A 21,655-nucleotide genomic window follows, 5' to 3' on the forward strand; every position below is an offset into this window, starting at 1 on the left:
ATGACTGGTTTTAAAAGTATAAGAATGTTCTGCGTGTCTTGGTTATAGATTATTTCCCTATAAGATATTGGGTATGGTTAAAAATTTGCAACCTTGGTAAAAGAAAGTTGGCTTAAAACTGGTAACTCAGGTTTGGAGTCATTCAGAAAGCAGATATATAGAGATAGGATTTAAAACAATGTCTCTTATGAGTTATTAAAAGCTGCACTATCATGCATTCATGTATAAGAACTGACAGCCAACTTTGTAACAGAAAGTAATGCTTGTAGTGTTGATTTTAGAGAAAATAAGATTGTTTGCATTGTTAAAAATTGGTTTTGTTTCTCATAATTATAGTTACACTCTAGTATTATAAAAAAGAAACTTAAAAAAGTATAGTGAAACAGTGGCTGCAGTTGGCAGTTCAATCGTGAGCTCCAGAAATTTTGACTCACTCATGTTTATGGTTGAAAAGAAGATAGAGCAGGTGGAAATGATTGCTAGAGTAAGGAAAAAATAAGAACAGCTGTGACACAGTACCAGCCTGCTGTCAATTAGATACAGTGGTAGAAACAAATTTGACACCCCCCCTAAAGAAATAGAAGAGACATCTGTAGGGGTCCTAGAAGACTCATCACCCCTCCTTTCCAGACAACCCAGCCAGTCTGACGGGACTGGTAGAGTCTTTGATGTTTTCCCTCCAGCACACCTGAGATGATTGTCAATAGAGTTTACAGGTTCTCTTTACTACTGAAGAGAAGGAAAGAATTCTATTAGAAGCCCTATGAATGTTCCTGGTGACAACGGGCAGCCTATGCAGCTTCCCAATGAGATTAATGCCGGATTCCCCCTTAACTGCAGGTAAGGGGTGGCTGGTGGTCTACCATCGGGCTCAAGTGGGTCTCCAAGGGCAGCGAGATGGCCCACCAATTTGGCCAAGGTAAGAGAAGTCCTTCAGGAACCAAACAAGCCACTGTCACTGGAAGATTTAGTTAAGGAGGCAGAGAAAGTGTACTATAAGAGGGAGAAAGAAAGAAAGAAAGAAAGAAAGAAAGAAAGAAAGAAAGAAAGAGAGAGAGAGAGAGAAAGAGAGAGAGAGAGAAAGAAAAAAAGAGAGAACAGGCAGGTGAGATTGCAGGCAGGAAGGATTTTGGCCGCAGTGCAGGAGAGAAAGACAAGAGATAGGATAGGAATTAGACAGACAGAGAACCTGGGTGACGAAGGCAGAAGCCCCAGATATCAGTGAATGGCTAGCAGAATTCCCAAAAGTTTGGGTTGAAACCGAAGAAGCCAGGCACTAATGATTACAAGCCAATACAAGATCTAAGTCAATAAGGGAGTACAAGACACTTAACCTCCTCAGCTCGCTCCCACCAGAGAGGACTTTTGGCAGTATCAACTTTCTGGCAGCCCCCTGACTGATGGATGACTAATGCTCGCATGATACATTATCAGAGCCTGTTGTTGACTGAAAGGGTGATCTTTGCACCCCCGGCCATCTTGAATCCTGCCACCTTGCTGCCTGTGACTGACAACTCTTCTCCCGTCCATCACTGTGTTGATATTCTGGCAGAAGAAACAGGTACTCGGAGCGACCTGAAGGACCAGCCCTGGCCAGGAAGTCTGAACTGGTATACAGATGGCAGCAGTTCCGTGGTGGAAGGTAAGCGAATGGCGGGAGATTCAGTGGCAGATGGAAAGTGAGTACCGATATGCCTTTGCCACGGCTCATATACATGGTGCAATCTATAGACAAAGAGGGCTGCTGACATCTGCAGAAATACTGAGCCTCTTTGAACCAAAGCCAGAGGGCTCAGGACACTGTTGCAAAAGGAAATCAGATGGCTGACATGGCTGCCTAGAAAGCTGCCCAGGGAGCAATGATTCTAGCAGTAAAGGTTCCAGAGACTATTTTGACACTCAAGATACCAGTTTCAGATATGCCACTGACGACCATCAAGTGATGGACAAATTGGGCTTTCACTCTGAAACCTCTTATGGGGTAATAAAAACTGAGATGGTAAATTCATCCTCTCACAAGAAGAAGGACTGTCTGATTTGGCGAAAGCTGTGGTGAGAAACTATAGAGCTTGTGCCTTAACCAATGGGAAGAGACTGAGGGGCGACCGGCCCAGAGCTTACTGGGAGATGGACTTCACAGAAATCGAGCTGGCAAAATATGGAAAAAAGATCCTGAAAGAAATCTTTCCAAGGTTTGGAATACCCAAGGTAACTAACTGGGTCTGTTAATGGTCTTTGGTGCCCAGGTGAGTTAGGGATTGGCCACACAGCTGGGGATTAATTAGAAATTACATTGTGCTTATAAACCCCAGAGTTCAGGACAGATAGAGAGGATAAATAGAACAATTAAGGAGACCTTAACCAAATTAGCATTGGAGACCAGTGGTAATGACTAGACAGCCCCCCTTCCCTTTGCCTTGTTCTGAGTGTGGAACACTCTAGAGTTATTTAAGCTTACACCCTTTGAGATTTTGTGTGGGGTACCACTGCCACTTACTGGGGCGGGCAGAATGAATGATACTGATGCTGTCCTTTCTAAATCCTTGTTTGCCTACATAAAAGCACTTAAAATGGTCCGACACGAGGTCTGGGAACAGCTGAAAGAGGCCTACGAGACTGGAGACCCGAGTGTGCCACACCAGTTGGGAGACATGGTTCTAGTTCAACACCACCAAGCTGCCTGAGGTGTCCGACCATGTTTGGCCTGTGGAGAAACGAGCTATACCTGTGGGAGCAGGTGACCAGCTCCAAGGACTTGAAGCCTCTGGGTGAGGCCGGTGCAGCATTCCAGAGGACACTAGAAACCCTGCGGCATGTGGCCAATGGTGTGCAGCACAACCATGAGGCAGCCTTTCAGGACATGCTTCAGGAATTAGACATTACCACTCTGATATTTTCCCTCGCTGGTCCCCTTTTGATTCTGTTTTTTGCTTCTTAAACAGATTAGTTACCTTTGTTAGAGAGAGAGTTAGTGCTGTTCAGCTTTTATTGCTATGCCATCAATATCAAACATTAGGACAAGAAACCAGAAGTTATGAAGATACTGAAATGCAAGATCTATAATCAGATTTACATTAGAAGAAGTGGAATTAAGATTTTAAGACTAAAAACTATCATTAGAAGAAGTGGGGTTGTAGAGTGAAAAATTATAGATACTGGGTATATAGAATCCTTTTTAGACATATAAAATATTCTTTAGGCTTTCTTTATAAAGACATGGAGAAACCGAGCCATGAAGCAAGTTAAGAATGTGGACAGGCTAGTTACGGGAACTGGCTAGAATGCAAGTTAGCCAGGTGGAACCAAGCTGGGAACCAAGCTGAGAACCGCAGTGACAGGGCAAGGCCGAAGTAACAGGGCAGGACCACATTCTTGAGAAAGATAAGCATACAGAGAGTTTTCACATGACCCTGACTCACGTAGGTTGGGTTCCTTTGGAATGTTCGACTATTTTTATGTTATGCCACCTTAACAACCCCTCATCCCCCTCCCCATTCCTTGGTTTGTGGTTTTTCCCTTTAAAAACCCCTCTCAAACTGGCTGTCGGGGTCAATTCAGCTCCTGCGTGGGCATATGAATTGACCGGCAGCTAGCTGTCACACACCCTAATAAACCTCGCTATTGCTCTGGTAAAAAAAAAAAAAAAAAAAAAAAAAAAAAAAAAAAAAAAAAAAAATTATTCAGGATGTACTATTTTTGAACCATATAAAAAGGCGTTTTTATGGGTTAGAAAATGAATAACTTTTGGCAATCATTTGGTTAACCTGATATAAATAATTCCTTCCGTGTTCCCTCCTTCCCTGCTAGTTATAATAATGGCAATGGATTAAGCTCCTGAATTGTAAACCATCTCTCAGTTAAAAGCTTTCCTTTATAAGAGTTGCTTTGGTCATTGTCCTTCACAGCAACAGAACAGTAACTAAGAACCAGATCCACATTTCTCACCTTCTTAAAATATTAATTCAAAATAAATAAGATCTTAAAATCAGACTTGAAACTTTGAAACTTCTAGTTCAAAAACACTTTGGTATATAGGTTTAGGTGAAAACCTTCTGAACAGGACTCCAATGCCTGATGAGCTGACAAGCAAAATATATAAAACTTAAAAACTTGACCACCCCCAACCCCTGAAATCAATCAACAGAGTGAAGAAGTGGCCTATAAAATAGGAGAAAATCACTCCAGGTAGTCATCGATCCAAGAAGGGATTAATATGGAAAACACATGAAGTACTAGAGAAAGTAAAATCAAAAGAATAAGTAAACCCTAGTATTTGGGAAACTGAGCAGAAATTTCACAAGTTAGAGGCCACCCTTGGCTACATAGTGAGTTCCAGGCCAACTTGAGCTGCATAGCAAGAAAAGTCTAAAATAAAATTTTAATAATATTATAATCAGTAAGTACAAAAATAAATTGAACAGAGTTCTTGAGGAAATTATAAATGACAAATGGATAAATTAAAAACTGATAAACATATCAGAGAAATGAATATTAAAACTATCTTTAGAAACCATTTCACTCCTCTTGTAAAGGTTATTATCAGGAAAACAACAAATGCTCAGAAGGATGTGGGGAGAAAGGATCCTTATATACTTCTGAAGAAATGCAAATTAGGAAAGTCACTATACAAACTGAAATCCATGTTGAAGTTTCTTAAAAATCTAAGAATAAAATTATTAAGTAACCCTGTATTATACTGCTTCTGAATACATATCCAAAGAGATCAGTCAATACACAAAACATATACCTGCACAGTCATGTTTACTGAGTCCCTAGGCAAAATAACTAGGCTCTAGAATCAACTGAGATACACATCAATAGATGAACATGCCATGGCTTTGAGATTGTTCTGACTGGAGTAACAAAGGAGTGGAGAAAAGACAGATACAGGACACATATACAGAAAAGCCAAAATGGGGGCACGCTGTATGCTATGATGACACACCAGAAGCTTGGAAACTTAGAGCATTTATTATGTATTGCTGGGCAAAAAAGAGACAGGTTAGCCAATCTCTAAAGGAAGTCTCTGTAGCATAGCAGTTAAGATTTATGTCTTGGGAGAGGAAGCTATGATTAATATTTTCTGAACACACAGGTTTTACCTAAAGGTCAATCATTTGTGGCATCCATACTTAGACCAGAGGAAGTCTGCCATGCTTCTGAGCCTCACTTAGGAAAGACTCTGCTATTCCCATGGGTCCAAAAAAATGGAGTTCTTGATACAACCATTCTCATAATCACAGAGACTCGGTGCTTCATCCCCTACTCACATGAAGAGTTAAAGGAAAATGAGGAACTTGCTTACAATGTAGTATTCTTCATACACAAAGAAGAAATTATGCCTTGTGAAGGAAAATGACTAGCCATCACACAACCTAAAATAAGCCAGACTCTGACAAATGCCATGTATTTTCTCTCATATCTAAACATGAAACAAGAACAGAGCCTATTTGGAGGGAAGAGTAGACCAGTGGGATAGGGAGGTGAATAAAAGAGGAGGATGTGAGGGTGAATATGATAGAAATACGTAAGACACATATATAAAAAAAAAGTCAGAATGCTGTAAATAATTTGTAAAAGTAATATTCACTAATAAAACAATAATAGTTTCTGAAAATATCAGAAAATCTACACATTAGATATTAAGATTTAATTTCATAAAGAAGTCTAATGCTCTCAAAAGGTTTACTTTCTACCCCATAGGTAACCCATGAGAGAGGCAATAAAACATAGTTCTATCTTACTATAACACTAACATTCTGTGTCCTATGTTCAATGCCTTTCAGTGAAATATATCATCCCTGCAGTGGATGTCATTGATATAGAAAAGTCACTGTTGTTTGCTATAAGAAAATAACAGTCATTTTCTATTATCCTAATGAAAACAGAAATACTATACATACAATTTTTTTCTAGAACACATGAGTATACAATTATGCCTTATCAAGCTACATACCTACTGAGCACAATTCATTTTAGTATATGTTAACTTCTTATCAGGTATTTATTCTATCCCTATAAAATTTCTGAAAAAAAAAGGTCTCAGCATTGTGAAAACAATAACTTACACAGTAGATCTAATATCTTTACCTAATGTCTCTCTGGACTCTGATCAAAGTAGAAAGTTAAAACTAACAAGCAAAAACAAGCAAACAAACAAAAACTATATATAGCTGAAGGAAAAAGAAAAATTGTCCACAATACAAACACACTAAAAGAATTCATGTGCACCAAACCTTCTCTACCAAGAATACTGAAAGCAATATTTCAAACTGAAAAGAGGAATAAGCATAGCCTAAATGCTTATCTAAGAGACTCTAAAAAACAAACAAAAAAAACCACAAAAACACCACAAAAAAACAAACGAAGTTGTAGTTGCTGAAAAATGAAATATGCATAAGAGTACTATAAAAGTAACTTTTATTTACCAGATGTAATTGTTGTTTTGGAGGCTTTGTGCTGAGCAAACTCACTCTTTCCTGCTCTTTGTGAATTCTGGCTGGCTGGTTCAACTCAACTGTTCTGGCTCAAACTCCTCTCCAAACTAACTGATTCAGTCTGGCTTCTCTTAGCTTTTCACTAAGTTGTTCTACTTGGCCCCAAACTAACTGGCAATTTTTTCTAATCTTCTGGATCCCTCTTATTCTCTGGCTTCAACTACCTGTGCTGACTTGCACAGAACTGCATGAACGCACTAATGAACTCAACTCCACTGCACTGCACTCACTACACTGACGCCCAACTAACTGAATCTCTCTGTCCTGCTCTTAAATAGCTTCTTTCCTGTCTGTTCTCATGAGAATTGGGCATGTCCTATCTCTGACTCATTCTGTCAAATCTTTCTCTGATTTGTCACTTTGTCAGATCCTCAATTAGATGTCATTGTTTGGGATTAAAGGCGCGTATTAAGGTTGTGTCTGTATTCCAGCCAGAGGAATTAAAGGTGAAAGGTGTATCATTCCAGTCAGATCACACAGACCTAGAGGGTCTTTGGATGTGATCTTTTGACAGAACAGTCATATTGTTGGATTAAAATTTCTCTGCAGAACACAAACAGCAAAAATGCAACAAAATGACAGTAACCAACACATACCTTTACCTAACTCCAATTAAAAGGCATGGGTTTATTGAGTTGATTAGAAAACAAATTCTTTCTCTAGTCTATAAAAAAAACTTAGCTTTAGAGATAGGCACCACATTAAAGTGAATGGGTAGAAAAAAAATTTCAAGAAAATGAGACCAAGAAAAAAGCAAGCATTGCTATCCTAATAACTGACAAAACAGACTTCAAATGAAAACCAAAAAATATTTTAAAATAGATACTCTATTAGAATGGAACAATTAACCAAGAAGATATCTCAATCTTAAACATATATGCACCAAACTTTGCTGCACCCAATTTTATAAAAAGTATATTATTGGAGTTAAAGACAAGGATTAACAACAACTCAAAATAATAAGTGATCCTAATATCTCACTTTCTTCAATAGACCAGTTATCTGGACAGAAAAATAAACATCAGAATTAAATGACATCATGCATCAAATAGAAATCTACAGAATATTCCACCAAAACAACAAAGAATCTAGCAACCTTTGGAAGTTTCTCAACAATAGGCTCCATCCTGGTTCAGAAAAAAATTTCAACGCTTGCTCTTAATGTCTAATGTTTCTATGACAAGTAACAGAGAATTATAACAGGAAATGGCTTTATACCATTTCCTCTGATTCTGTGTTAAATTTAATATCAGAAATCTGTGAAGTTGGAGCTAAGCATTAAAGCTCCTTAAGATGCCTTGTACTTCCATAATATTATCACTAGAATGTTCTGTGATCATTATTTCTCTACAGACATGGAAGTAAACACCATGTTTTTGCTATTCAAGCTTTAGGTTAACATTGCTTCTCTGTAACACAACAAAAATAAAAGAACAAATGACTTACAAGAGGTAACAGGGCTTACTAACATAAACATCTCTACTCCTACATACCCTTCAGAGGGATAAAAAAAAAGTGTCAGCTAGATAGGCCAGGGGGCTGGAGCCATGCAAACCCGAGAACCAGTCTGATCCCCAGGAACCACAGTGGGAGGGGAGAAATGAAGCAAGCTGTCCTCTGACCTTCTACATGTGCAGCCTAGGACCTGTACACATATGCAAGTAAGCATGTACACACTACACACACATGCACACATATACACACACACAAATAAATAACAGCAGCAATAATAATGATTTTCAAAATCAAACAATACAATTGTATCCACATAGAGAAAATCCAGATTTACAATGAATCGCAGAACAGCCAACTCTGACTACTACTGAGTTCAATTCACAGGAAAGTGCAAGTTCTGAGGTAGTAACCCAGCATGGTTACCTCACTACACTTTCTAAGTTCTAATATGCTGTCTACTGTGAGTCAAACCTTTATTGCTACAGCCTTGGAAGACATAGGTAAAATTACAACATGAATATTCACCTTCTTAGAATTAACCACAATCTATATTATATCCATGTCTCTTTCTTCAGTGGCCAAATTTAGATGCTAAGTTTTGGATTTTGGATAACATATGCTCAGGATGCCTTTCCTATTTCTTGGATTAACATTTTTAGACATGCAGATAAATGTCAGTGTGACATCCACAGAACCTTTGTTCTTTTTTTTTTAAGGTAATCTTTATTTCCGCTTTGATTAGAGCCAAATATAGTCTACTGAAACAAGAAAGGGAAGGCAACAGGAACGTGGGATGACTGGACCCATTGGGTCCACAGTCAGGAAGCAGAAAGAGTAAAGGTTTATTCTTTTTCTTAACTGGAGGGGGTATCCTAAAAGTTAAACAACTTCCTTTGAAAATTAGCCAGAAGCTTTTGAGAAAGAGCTGTCTGAAACTTAAATGAAAACCTTCCAAACACATGGTGTCCCACATCCCATGTCAAGATATTTTTAAACCTATTCTGAGAAATCAAGCAGCTTCTGTTTCTTTTCATGGTATTGCCTGACATGTGTCACTTACTCTTCTGCAAATGGGAATATTTTTTACTTTATTATTATTATTATTATTATTATTATTATTATTATTTAATCTTTTTTCACAATCCGGTCACCATCCCTTTCCTTGTCTCCTCTGACTGCTCCCCATCCCACTCACCCTCCCTCATCTCCAAGAGGATGTCCCCAACTCCCACCCCCATCCCACCTGACCTTCCCACTCCCACTCAAGTCACTCAAGAGTTAGGTGCAACTTTTCTCACTGAACCTAGACCAGACAGTCCTCTGCTGTATATGTGTTCGGGGCCTCATATCAGCTATTGTATGCTGCTGGGCTGGTGGCACAATGTCTGAGAGATCTCAGGGGTCAAGGTTAGTTGATACTGCTGGTCCTCCCACAGGATCCCCCTCCTCCTCAGCTTCTTCCAGCCCTATCCCAATTCAACCACCACAGAGGCAGAGGTCCTAGGCATCATTGGTTGGGTGTAAATATCTACATCTTACTCTTTCATCTGCCTGTTGAGCCTCTCAGAGGGCAGCCATGCTAGGCTCCTATCTGTAAGCACACCAGAACATCAGTAACAATGTCAATCCTCGAAGCTTCATCCCCTCTTCAGCTGGATCTCAATTTGGGCCAGTCTCTGTACCTCCCCTCCTTTAGTCTCCCCTCCATCTTCATCCCTGAAATTCTTTTAGACAGAAACAACTCTGGATCAGAGCTCTTAATTGTGGGATAGCAACCCCCTCCCTTCACTTGATGCCCTGTCCTTCCATTGAGATGGACTCCACAAGTTCCCTCTCCCCATTGTTGGGCATTTCGTCTAAGGTCTCTCCCTTTGAGTCTTGAGCAGCTCTCACCTCCCAGGTCTCTGGTACATTTTAGAGTGTCCCCCAACCTCCTACCTCCCAAGGCTGCCTGTTTTGATTCTTTCTGCTCACCCTCAGGACTTCACTCCTGTTCCCCTCCCTCAATACCTAATTATGATCAGATTCTGGGGGAGAAATGGGATTTTTTTAATGCCATGTTCAAAGACATATTTCAGCAGCACTTAAATCATCAAAATTCTAAACACGAGCTAAAATTCAAAGCTTCCTCCCCAGTAATGACAGTGGTACAGATAATTCAACTGAGTTAACAAAGATGTGATGGAATAATTTTCAAGTAGGAACAAGTTCATACATCTTCAGGCACCATAACAATCTATTCCAGACTTTTCAGTTTGGTGACCAACACAATGTTTTATCTTTATTTTGTGAATCATCTCAAGTACAGAGCAGTGCTTATGGGGTAACATCTCAGTATCAAAGTACCACCATAGTATAATGGCTGTTATCGATCAGTTACTACATGAGAGACAATTTATAACCCTATAATAGATATATATTGAAGTTTTAATATAGATGATAGAAGTGGCTTCCAGAAATCATTGAGAATTTTCCTGATATCAACAAATAAACAATAGAACTTGGAATTAAAAGTCTACAATTCATTTCCCACTTTGTCTCTTTCCTTAATCTAAGTCGGCACATAGTAATTGCCTAGATTTATGGATTCTGTCCATGGATCCAGGGCTGGTAGCATTTCTATTCTTCAGAAAGCAGTCATCAGCTCAGGGCTTAGGACTCAACAGATGACATCATTCTACAATGATTTGCCTAAATGCCCACATACACAAGCCATGAGTAAGTCTCTCTTACCAACTTTTGAAGGAGCTCACTATTTTTAAAAGATGTTAAGGAAGAAAAATATTGCCGCAGCCTTAAGATCACTTGTGTCTTTATGAATTTACAATAACATTGGGCCAGACAATAAGTCATTCAAATTACCTTTCCAAATTTAAAGATATATGCAGATTTACTCTCAGAATTCAATATTTAATCATACATCTGCCATCTACATTATGTCCATTGAAAGGGGAAGTAGAAGTTCTAAAGTCAAGTCCATCTGATAGAGGTGCCAGCTTTTCTGTGAGCAGGCCAGTGAGTGCCATGCCTGGCAAAATAATCATATTTGTTAACACAAACATAAAACTCCAAAGAAAAGGATGGCCAATGGTGAAAGCATACATCAGACAAGCAGAGTCTGCATGAAGAATGCAATGATGATTTCAATTTAGAAAATTCATAAATGCTGATGATGATATTACCTGGTTTTGAAAAAATACCAATTAGTTGTCCTGTGCCTGATGGACAGCTATGAAAACATGCATACAAGTAACATTATATGGACTAAGTAGGTTATATTTATGAGTGTATGTGTGTGTGTGTACATATATGCATGTAGCAATAATTAGTGAAAAAACAAACCATGGATTTGCAGGAGAGCAGAAAGAGGTATATGGGAGGGTTTGGTGAAAAGAAAGGAAAAGAGGGAGAGGGTGTGGAGTAATGTTGAAATTATACTATAATCTCAAAAATAAAAAAAAAACTGAACATCAAGAAAAGATATGCCAAGAGATGTCAAAGATATGATAAAAATTTAATGCTATTCACAGCAACAAACTAAATGTTCATTGGCATAGAAAGAATTATAAATTACTATGTATCCTCTCAGAAAATACAGAGAACCATTAGAAATCACTTTTATGGAAAGTGTATAATAACCTAGAAAATGCTTATGCTATTATTTTCATTAGAAAAAAATCACTGTATGAAATTATATGTACAACTGCCATTGTAGAAAAAAAACACACATAGAAAAAACTGGGAAACACACATCAAAAAGCTTACGATGATAATTCAGTAGTATTACAGTTCTTTTCAAGTTTGTTATTCAAATGTTTTAAATTAATACTATAATAGAAACATGAGGCTTTTCATCACAACATAAAAAACACATTGAAACCTCTTTCATCTTTCCTCTGACTACTTGTGTTCATTTTCTTCTTTGGCCTTAAGGCAATTTGGTTTATCAAGAATCCTTGTTTCCCAACTTCTTCACATCTCCAATTTCATACTTAGATGCTTTCATACTTAATGCCCAGGCAGTGTTTGTATATTCTGGCCTGTTATTAGTGATCTCCTAGAGAAAACATTGGATTTTCCATCAAGTTGAATCCATTTAGGAAATTAAATTACTTTCTAATGCAAAATTTGTCAGTTTCCCTGTGGATGGGAAGATACATCTTTTGATCAAAAAAGATTAAATTGATTTCCTTTTTCTCATTCAACAGTTCAAACCTGCCAGCCTCACAGTCTGTAAGAACCCAAGCTAATGTATTATATGTTTACAGTGGGTCTCTTGAACTGTCCTTTCTTCTGCAGACACTAGAGAAACAAAATTATAGATCTTTTACTTTTGAATTTTATGAGTCTACTTTGATCTGAAAACAAATGATGCTGTTTATGATCATGCATTAGATCACTGTCTTATAGAACCTAGTTGATGATTAAGAGTGTGTCCTGCTTTTCCAGGGAACCTAAGTTGGGTTCCCAGCACCAATGTTGGGTGGCTCACAATTGCCTCTAACTCGAGTTCAAGAGATCTAATCCAATTTTCTGGTTTCTGTGGCCATACACTCAAACAGACTCACACACATAAAAATATGAAAATAGGGCTGGTGGTATGGCTCAGCAGGGAAAGACACTTGCCTCACAAGTATGAAGACCTGAATTCAATTCTCAGAACCTAGGTAAAGATGGAAGGAGAGATCCAACTCCATGAAGTTGTCCTCTGATCCCCACACGCACATTGTGACACACACCAGACACATCATGCACACATACCCACATATAGACATACACAAAATAATAAAAAATTAAAAATAAAAAATGTAAGTATGCATAAATACAAATTTTTCTTTTAAAAAAAAAAAGATCAACAACTTATTTCTTCTAGCAGGAAAAAATATTGAAACATCTGGTTTCTCATTTGTTTGGATTTGGGTTGTAGCCACTTTCATGCCACCAACTGGCTTTGGCTTTGGGGCAAAACATTTCCTCTGGGGAATTCATTTACTTGGAGGAATCAGATTAAAGGATTCCTTAAACTCCTTACTGCCCAACATGCCTTATTATAACATTTTTCTTTTAATCTTAGCAAGTGTAGAGCTTTCAAATTCTGTTTGCTTTCTTGGAAAAAAAAAAACCTTTGCCTATTCTTCTCACCTGACTTTTCTCAGCAGCTGTCACTGCTGCACAGAGCTACATAGAGAGCATGTCACAGCCTGGAGCAAGCATGGGTACTTGGCTGTCAAGGTGTAGAGCTGAAGTGAACACAACAAATTTTCTAACCTTCCCACCTTGAACAGAGCAGTGGCACTGAGCATTTCTGATCAGACAAGGCTTTCCCGGGCCCTTCCACCTGTGTTAAAACAGTCACTCACATTTCTGTAGGATTTTCCCACAAGCCAGCAGCAAATTGAAGCCAGAGGGTCTGAGTGGCTTGTGCATGTGGGAGCCTGAACTGGCTGGCAAACTCCCAGCTGTCCTGATGCAGTTCATCTGAAGCAATAAATGTGCCTTGTCACTGCTCACTTGGGAAGCTGCGGCTAGTACTTTAATCTGGGAATGAAAGAAGGGAAGTCCCGCTTGCTGAGAGAAAGACTGTTTCCACAAATAGCTTCAAAGTCTCTTGCTCAAGGATAAGAGTCTGCTGGTAAGCGCCCAGAGGCAAAAGCCCAGGGTCAGGGCAAGGACAAGTAATGGACTCAGACAACAGACACAGAGCTATGATGAGACCTAGAGCTGAAAAGAAATGCTTAGTCATAGAAAGAGCTGGAACTGAACACCAGCTTGAGATGACTAGTCTGGACCACTTTGCCAGTCATAAAGAAAAATGGCAGTCCACACTAGTTATCTGTAGATGTCCTTGAGGTGCTCTTAGAAATGACCCACCTTTTACAGATATAACAGCAACAGTTCAAAATACTCATTGGTAGATTGTACCTACCATCTTTCTTTCACAGTTAAGGAAAAAGAAGTTGCTTATGAATAAGTCACATGTAACCTAAAGAAATCAACTTCATGTATCCTGAGGGAAAAAAATTATAGGAGCCTCCAGGAAAAACCACTAATTATTAAAGACTGGTAGATCAGGAACAAACAGAGGGAAGATAAGGGGGTCAAATAAAGTAGGGTTTCAGACATAGTTCTCATCCAACAAGAGAGCTCTGGAGAGGAGAAGTCATTTCTAACTATGCTGCTCAGATTGAGGAAAATGAGCTGATATGCCAGATATTGACTGAAAGCCTCCAGGGGCCTATATAAATTTCCAGCATTTTCCAAAGCAGCAGTCTATGGAAGAGGAGTCACAGCTACTCTCAATCAGAAGTTGAAGAAAAAAAATACCATAACTAAAGAAATAGTCCATCACATGGATCCTAGCCAGGACCAAAGTCACTACATTTAGTGAAAATGAAGGGCTCAGAGCCATCTCTGTCTTTCTCCTGAGCTCCTTCAACCACAATCCCATTGTTTCTAACAGTGATTGAGGAAGAAGAAAGACAGTTAAGATTTAATTTTTTCATTTAACATAAAAATGATGTGTATAATAAGTAAAAAATCTAAAGTCATACAACCAGTATGCCATCACACACACACACACACACACACACACATGCACACACACACACACACAATTCCTTCTCTTTCATGATACACTGTGGTTTTCTGAAGCACAGCAGATAGTGATTTGGTAATGTCACATGTGAACATCCTTATACAATGCAATAGCCAACCACAAATTGTTTATGAATTCACAATTAGAAACTTATCCTTCCAGATCAAGTACTGTATCTCCATATAGCCTTTGTTAAGACATCACCAGAGAACACATACCTAGGCTCTGGACAAGATATGGAAACATGGACATGGACAAGAGTAAGGCCAGGATAATTCATAGATCCTAGAGAGAATCAGACATCTTACATATATATGGCAGCAGCCCTCACCAAAGCACTTACACGAATTCCTTTGGTCCTCAAAGAAGCCATATGCAGCAGATGAGTGAGAAACATTGTCCTCAACTTGCAATGGAGAAACCTGGGTCTAACAAAAACTATGAAAAGAAGAGAAGAGCTAACTGATAAAGCCATCTATAATCTTACCCACTTTGGTAGATGCCCAGCCTACGGCATTTTAAGATGACTGTAATGTCTTTGGAATTTTCCCACTCATAATTCTTTATTAATGTTTCCACAATAGCACGTAATTTCTCTTTGATGAACACTTTCTTACTACATATAGATTTCAGAAGGTGTGATTAATGGAAGATTATTTCCACCACCAAAGCATGGGCTCCTGAACTAAGCTTCTAGATCAGAGTATACTGCTCAACTAGATTTGTTCACAAAATAGCGTGTAACCAAGCAGAACAGATTAATGTTTTGGAGGAAATGAATATGGATGCTAAGAGGGCTATTGCTGAGATTGTAAATACCAAGACCTATGTAAATGTTGAGCTTCCAAGCATTCTTCTAATCACAGGAAGAAACTTTCCTCCAAAATGAAGCCAAGACCAAGAAAATGTGTTATAATGGGAATAAGGAATGAAAGAAAGTAATTGAGAGGCAGGGGCAGAAGAAGGAGACAGAAGAAAAATGGCAGAAGAGAGGGGATTAGTTGGACCTCTATCCAGTCAATGTTGAAGAAAACAGTGAGCACCTTGAACTTCCCAGTCATATAAAGGTCACATTCTTTTTGTCACAAAACAAACTTGAATTTGTTGCCATTAATAACAACCAACACAACTGAACACCTATTATTCTGTATAACTTTCAAACATATATAGCTCTTTTGAAATCCAGGGTACTAAAATCAGTAGCCAGAGAGTTACCATCTCTCCTTCAGACCTGTATCCCATCATCCATCAGTCTTGCCATTACCAGTCAATCCCTACTGCCTCAACAGTACTGCTGCTTACTGAGCTTGTCTTTGTCCCTTCACAGTTCCAACACCAAAAGGCCTGAATCCCCAAACAAATATCTGATCATATATGCTCACAGAAAAACATTTTGACAGATCCCTAAAACTCAAAATACTGATTATTAATCTCATGGTATTTAGGTGAAAACCTGCTCCCAGCTTTATCTCTTCAGCCTTTTGTGCTTCTTCCCTGTGCATGTGATATCATCTAGATGCACAAAAGCATTACTTCAGCTTCTTTGCAAGTGTTTTTTCACACACTTTGTCCACTCTAGTCCTGTGGTGTTCCACTCTCCACATTGTAATTCAACAGCTCTAGCTATGCTGTTGCATGGTTTATATAAACTACTCTCATTTAATATTTAACTAGGCAGTAAAGCATATTTAATTTTTATTTCCACTTTATAAGTAGAAAAATAGAAGTTAATAATATAGTCTACCAGCATCACAGAGGCAATTAGTGGTGAAACTGGGATTGAAATCTAAGCCATTATACTGACTAACTCATGAGCATTATCCCCAACATTAAGCTATTGGCATATTTCTGTTATATTCATCAAACTGTGCTTTAAATGGTAGCATGGCTATTTTAATTTGAAAGAGCCTTGAGCTGGATATGAATCTCTGAGGACAATCTGTGTCTTAATTTCTTTAATCACCAAGTTGGTGCTGGAAAAAAATGTGAAAGTAACAAGACACCAAGGATCAAAGATAACACAGTAAGGGAGGTAAGGATGGGATACTGTGAGGACAAACATGCACACACACACACACACACAAATTTTCACTGTAAATAAAGTAATATCTTACATTATTAAAAAATATTTTATTTTATTGACCATGTACCATGTGCATGCCTGATAAGTACAGCAACCAACAGAGGGCTCTGATCTCCTAGAACTGGAGCTACAAATGGCTGTGAGCTGCCTGCAATGTGCTATAAATCAAACTCAAGTCCTCCAAAAGAGCAACCACTGTTCTTGACTACTGAACCATGTCTTTAGTCCCCTGATATCTTCTGTAACAAGATAATGTTCAAGATCTTTGACTTTATTAGCAATGAAAGAGTTTTCAGGAAAAAAAGGAAGGCTGTAAAATGCTGGTCCCACTTTAATATTCTAAATACCCCTTACCTTATCCATCTCCTCTTATTTGTCAGTGGTATGTCTTAATGTTCTCACAGGGACCCTTTCTTCTTTAATACCTAATCCAGCTGAGACCAGCAGCAACTCTTAAGAAGCACTATAACAATATATTATAATAGTAACAAAATCTATAGTCTAGCATAAAATAGAGCCATCTTTCTTGAGGGCCTATCCACTATTGTGGATAGTCCTGGGCTTTTGAAATGAATTCCCAGTTCTTGATCTCTGCTCATACTTTTGCCATACCCCATGACATCACTTTACTACATACAAGTAACTCTAAATCCTTATTTCTCTCCCCAGTTTTGCCCTGGAATTCCAGACTCATACATTCTCCCATCCACCTGATGCCCTCACCAAGGTATTTAATCATCATCTCCAACTTACTATGGCTACTAAATGGGCATATTTCATTCTATCCTCTCTATCACTTCTCAGCCTTCTGACTAAGATCAAGTGTGTCATTTTGTCCCCTAAAATCTGCCTTCCTCTCCCTCTGTATACCACTGCCTTTCCTGTCTCCACAAACAGTACTTGTCTGTTGCTAAGCATGCTTATTGTTCATGTTATTTCCATGAAAGAGATGTAAGTCCAATGAGTTCAGGGTCCTAGCAATCCTAAGATGAATAAATGGATCTTCAAATTAAGTTTCTATAAAAGACTCTTCCTCTTTTAGCTCCTGTCAACTTCTGAACAACAGAGATCTCTTTATTATCTTTATTTGTTATCTGGCTCTACCCTCCTAGTGACCTGACAGTTTAAGCTGCTCAAACCAGTTATGCCTATAGTCATCAAGGGCTCAGAATCTCTCTCCCAACTCAAGTATTGAAGATTCACCCTACTAAATGGTTTGCATTTATTCCAATTATGTCAAAAATGAAGGAAGGAGCTACCTTTGCACTTCGGAAAACATCATTCCATTTGGGACACAGAAACACATATGGAGAGCACTCAAAAGAGTCTTCACTATGTACTGTACAAAAGTGTGAGTGCAGATATTCACTAAAATATTTTGAAAGTAATTGAAAATGTAAAATTAAAGCATTGATATGACATTGGAAAGAAGAGGGAACACTGTTGCAGGCAGGTTTACAAATTAAACAAATCCTATTTGATGCAAGGACATCAAGAGGCTTCAATCAGCAAGCAGATATGTAAGGCTGAGTACACAGGGTAAAATCAGGAGACATAAAGAATAAAGATTGAGCACCTTTTCTATTCCCAAAGTCAAGATATGTAACAGCTGTTTCTATTCCCAAAGTCAAGATATGTAACAGCTGACAAAGTCTGGCTATCAAAAAATCTGAGTTTCCATTCCAACTCAATCACATTCTATTCTTGTAAGCTTGACCAAGCAAATTTAAGCTTTCTAATTCATACCCCAAATAAAACTAGTAGTATCTCTGCCTCAGAACCCATTGGAAATGTGAAATGAAATAATAGGAAGCTTGTGGGACATGTAAGTTGCTTTTCTTTTTAAAGGTTATTTATCTTTAATATTATCACTGTCTGGAAAATTTGCTTTTTCTGGATTTATGTTTTAATACCCTTAAAAAGTATACATTTCTGTTTCTATGGTTTATAAAACCTCTTAATTGAAGGCATAAAACAAAATTAAATCCAGCTACGGGCAGAACATATTTAGCGTTCAGAGTTCAATGAAGGTGAGTTAGTGCTTCGAAGGTAAGAGTGACGAGGTACTAACAACAACTGACATGTGCACTTCTAATGCCTTGAATAGCTGCATGCCTAGCCCAGGGATTTTCTAGGTCTTGTCATCCCCCTCCTCCATATGAAGAGTGCAGGACATGGAGAAAGCACCCCTATCTCCTCATAATAGGCCCCAAAGAAGAAGCAAGATATTAGTGTTTCTTCTAGCAAAAAGAAAGCAGAAAAGGCTGAGCCACTTAGCAGACAAGAGTGGAGTGTTTGTACTTTAAAAGAAAGACACACAGACAATGTACAGAAGCTGTAATATCAAATGTGGAAATAACTTATATTCTGCTTTCTATTTGTGTCTTGAGAGCAGCAGGGAGAGAAGTAATCTAGGGTAAAAGTAATGAACCGTCGGTGTTGGTAAAGAAAAGCCTCCATTGTTATCCTCAAAGCCAGTGCTCTTCCCTTAGTACTGCAGGGTTCACGGAGACCAGAGCAAAGCATCCTGTAGATTGCACCTATACGAAAGGATGCTTTATCACTTATCCAGTGAAATGTGGGTAAAGTGTGGGTGGGAAGGATCCAAAGAATCACTGTACCAGTTAGGGGCCAGAGACTGGATCATGAGTTCACAAACAGATCTACAAAAATGATCTGGCTAAAGTCACACTTCTGATTAGATAAGACAAGTGAAAATTCAAAGGACAGTAAAAGGTCTCACTTTCTGAGCCAATCCCTTCCACTTTGCTGCCTTGAGCAGCTTCAGCCCCAGTGTCACATCCTTAGAGGAATGTAGGAAGGATGACAATTAACAGAGAGCCATTATTCAAAACAACTAACCATAAAAACAAAACACACTAAAAAAAAAAAAACGAAAACAAAGCAAAAAAGCAAAACAAAACAAAAACTGTTGCCTAGACCAGAGACAATCAATTCAAGTGCAGTAATTTTCAATGACATGATTTCCTGAGTTTTGCAGCCAAATGGATAAATGGATAGAACTAGAAAATATCATCCTGAGTGAGGTAACTCAGACCCAAAAGTATATGCACGGTATGTACTCACTAGTAAGTTGATATTAGCCAAAAAAAAAAAGTACAGAATAACCAAGATACAGTCCACAGAACTCAAAAAGGCCAACAAGCTGAAAGACCCAAGTGAGGATGTCTCAGTCCCACTTGGGAGGGAGAAGAAAACAATGACAAGAGGAGAGGGAGGGAGGGACCTGGGAGGAAAAGAGGACTGGAGTGGGGTTGGGAGGGAGAGGGGAACATGATCTGGTATTGGGTGGGGGAAAAGGATTGAAGCCTTGATGGCCAGCAGAAAGAATGGAAACAGGCAACCTCAGGAGGTAGGAGGTTGGGGGCGGGATCATCCAGAATGTAGCAGAGACCTGGAGAGTGAGAGAGTCTCAGGACTCAAAGGAAGATACCTTACATGAATTGCCCTACAGTGGGGAGAGGGAACTTGTAGAGTCCATCTCCAGCAGAAAAACAGGGAATCAACTAAGGGATGGGGTTGCCATCCCACAGTCAAAACTCTGACCCATAATTGTTCCTGACTGAAAGAACTGCAGGGATGGAAATGGAGAAAAGCTCAGAAACAGAAGGTTCAGCAACAGGCGCAATGTGGGATCCAGCTCAAGAGGAGGCCCCAAGGCCTGACACTATTACTGATGCTATGGAGTGCTCACAAAAAGAAACCTGTCATGACTACCCTCCGGAAGACCCAAGAAGCAGCTGAAAGAGTCAGATGCAGATATTTGCACCCAACCAATGAACAGATGAACAGATGCTGCCGACCCCTGCGGTTGAGTTAGGGAAAAGATGGAAAAAGCTGAGGAAGAGGGTGACCCTGTAGGAGGACCAGCAGACTCAATTAATCTGGACCCCCGAGATCTCTCAGACACTGGATCACCAACCAGGCAGCATACACCAGCTGATACGAGGCCCCCAACACATATACAGCAGAGGACTTCCGGGTCTAGGTTTAGTCAGAGAATATGCACCTAACCCTCAATAGACTAAAGGCCCTAGGAAGTTTACAGGTCTGGTGGAGTGAGGGGGGACATCTTCTTGAAGACGGGGAGCAGGGAGGAGGTAAGGGATGTGGAACAGTCAGAGGACCAGGAGGGGAATAAAATCTGGAATGTAAAATAAATAAATAAATAAATAAATAAATAAATAAATAAATAAAATGAATGGAGAAAAAAGAATTTCTATTGACAGTGCTCTTTGTCTTACAGTAGTTTTTCAATATCATAAGGTCCCACTTATCAATTTTTGATCTTAGATCCTGCACCATTAGTGTTCTGTTCAGGAGAATTTTCCCTGTGCTCTTTTCCACTTTCTCTTCTATTAGATTCAGTGTCTGATTTTATGCAGTGGTCCTTGATCCACTTGGACTTGAGCTTTGTGCAGGGTGATAAATATGGATCTATTTTCATTCTTCTGCATACAGACTGCCAGTTAGACCAGCACCATTTGTTGAAGATGCTTTCTTTTTACCACTGTATATTTTGGCTTCTTTGTCAAAGATCAAGTGTCCATATAAGTGTGTGGGTTTATTTCTGGGTCTTTAATTCTATTCCATTGATCAACTTGTCTGTCTCTGTACGAATACAAAACAGTTTTTAATCACTATGGCTCTGTAGTAAAGCTTGAGGTCAGGTATGGTGATTCCCTCAGAAGTTCTTTTATTGTTGAGAACTGTTTTCTCTATCCTTGGGTTTTTTTTGTTTTTTTTTTTTTTTTTTTGGTTTTCCCTATTAAGTGAAGAATAGCTCTTTCCATGACTGTGAGGAATTGTGTTGAAATTTTGATAGCAATTGCATTGAATCTGCAGATAAAAACAGCATCCTACTGATTGGGGAAAGATCGCCACTACCCCTACATCTGATAAAGAGCTAATATACAAAATATACAAGCTCTCAAGAAATTAAACTCCAAAATCCCAAATAACCAATTCAAAAATGGGGTACAGACCTTAACAGAGAATTCTCAA

Source organism: Grammomys surdaster, unplaced genomic scaffold (assembly GCF_004785775.1).
Source record: "Grammomys surdaster isolate TR1022 unplaced genomic scaffold, NIH_TR_1.0 203, whole genome shotgun sequence".
Classification (NCBI taxonomy): Eukaryota; Metazoa; Chordata; class Mammalia; order Rodentia; family Muridae; genus Grammomys; species Grammomys surdaster.